The following is a 2,500-nucleotide window of genomic DNA, read 5'->3' as shown; positions in this document are numbered from 1 at the left end:
AACAATTTGATACAAGAAGTCTTGTTTTGGACAAGGCGTCTCACATGTCTCACATCATCAAAAGCTTGTTGAGACTCTTGTTCCACTGAATGTTTCACAATATTAGACTCAGCCAATTCGTGTTTTAAAATTACAATAAAAGCAGCTTTGCATATCAAATTCGGCATTTAACCTACATGTACTCTAAACCAACAGCTACAAGATGGTGGCCTCTCTGTTTCAGTTTAGTCTCGTTGGTTATTCAGTTTTAAATTACAACAAACTTTTTTCAGTTTCTCTTTTTAATGGCTTTGTCGAGATGATAAGTATCTTAGCTAATCCATTTAATTTTTTTTGTAAGTAAGCAAATAATGTATCAATTATTTTTTATCCATTGTAATATTTTTCTTATAAATACATGTAGGTTTAAATTGAAATTGTACAACTCATTCACAACTGAAGATGGCATAAGGGAGTGTTCACAAAAACGTTTTGGGGGGAGGGGGACTTATGAGAAATTGGAGGCCCCCCCAAAAAAATAGAGGTAGAAAGGGGGGTGTTTGAAAAATGTAAACACTCTCAAGGGGGGTTATAACCTTAAATATTGAAAACAACAAATTAACTGTCATTAGCCTAATGAATGTAAACACAATTTAACAAAATATAATATTCAAGAGTGTAAAATGGGGTTGACCTCCTTGCTAGCAGAGGTTTCTTTTCTTTTGCGTTCGATGGGCTGACAAGTATGGGAAAAGAGACCTGTGGCATGGGTTGAAACTCGCTGTGTTGAGCATGGGCAATGGTTACTTAGCTACCGGATCCTGACGTGATACTTCATGTTATGTGGGCTCGCTAAAAAACAGCAGAAGTATTGTAAGGAATGCACGGGGCACATTAAGGGCTGAAGTCACAGTCAGCAAACATAATTATCATGGTTCATGCCGGTTTGAATAGTGCCCTCCAAGGTTGTGGACAGCAGTTGGATCAAAGTGAGTTTTGAGCCATGGCAGAGGTCTCTTTTCCCTTTCTCATCTGCCAAGCGAACGCAAAAGAAAAGAGACCTCTGCTAGCTGGGAAGGGGTTGACAGGCCTACGTGAATCAGGTTTCCTTTTCCTTTGACACAATTGTGCTCTTGTGAGTACATATTTGAATGGATGCCTCTTTTAGGCTCTTCCAGTAAGATTTACATGTAGCAATGATTATCTTCTATGAGACTTTAAATTTGGACCTTCAAACTACTGTGTGATGTTTTGTCTTCCAAGGAAATTGTTCATCTTGATGATATATTTTTAGTTTCTTGGTGTTGATTTTCTTTGCAGCAGGCCAGGGTTTTTGTTTGAGGCCAGAGGCTGGACATTTTGTCCGGTGGTTCCCCATTCCATGTCTGGTACTTTGATGTCAATATTTGAGGGTTTGTTTTATTTTTTATTATTATAATTCTTTTTACTCACGAGAATTTGAGTGAACTCCAGCCTTGCCTGGGAAACTGATTCTTGGGTTCCAGAATCACTGGAAACAGCATTTCTGAGTGTTCTATTTTAAAAATTTCCTGGGGGCATGCACCCCCAACCTGTTTAAAGATTCGTTTTAATCATGACTTCACAAGAATTAGGTGTACAGATTTCTACATTTCCAGCATACAGACACATCAGGTACACCCAATGCAATCATCCCTGATTATTACATACTCAAATGTCAATCTGTGTGTTGTTACTTGAGAACACGCAACAGTATAATTATTGTCACATCCTTCTTTTTTTTTTTTTATAACTGGAACAATTATAATATAAAGGAATAAAAAGACATACCCGTATATCACATGAAAACACAAGAGCAGTTCTGTCTATCTATGTAGTTTGGATACTGAGCGGTGCTGGTCAGCGAGGTGAAATGTAGTCTTGAAAGCGTGCGGGCGGTTTCACCACTCTTCCTGATTGTATAGTTTGGATGGGATGGCTCTGACTTGCCAGTTGCGTAACCGGTGATTGTGGCTCAGCCCTCCTGTCTGGTTCAGGTGGATTTGTAGTGAGTTTTGGTTCTGAAGCTGTTGCTGGGAAATCTGTGACATGTTACTCCTTGAGGTTCAGTGAGCTTTCCACATCATTCTTGGTAGGTGAAGCCACGCCTTTGAAAGACATCGCAGGAAAACTTCTGTAGAAAGGCTCCTGAGACTTTTGCAGGTGACTGCGGTTGCAGACGTACACCTACCCAAGGGCTTGGCTTAAGTCCTGTCCAACGTCTGATGAGCAAAAGGACAAAAACCTTACTTCCAACTAACGGGAACCTTCTTAAACCAAAGCTTTGCGTGAATGTTGACAATAGGCTCTTTGCGTGCAAGCAAAAACAGGCTCATTACGACAACAAAGACCTGGTAGAGCTCAAGCCTGGCGACATTGTCCAGATTGTTCCAATTGGCAGTTGTGCGAAGGAACCAGTTAAGGCCGTTGTATAATCCAAGGTTGGCATACGGGCATACGAGCTTCACACTGAGAATGGACGGGTGTGCTTCTGTGCGACAAG

Source organism: Montipora capricornis, unplaced genomic scaffold (genome assembly GCF_036669925.1).
Source record: "Montipora capricornis isolate CH-2021 unplaced genomic scaffold, ASM3666992v2 scaffold_421, whole genome shotgun sequence".
In the NCBI taxonomy this organism is placed as follows: Eukaryota; Metazoa; Cnidaria; class Anthozoa; order Scleractinia; family Acroporidae; genus Montipora; species Montipora capricornis.
Note: the sequence above shows the minus strand (reverse complement) of the source record.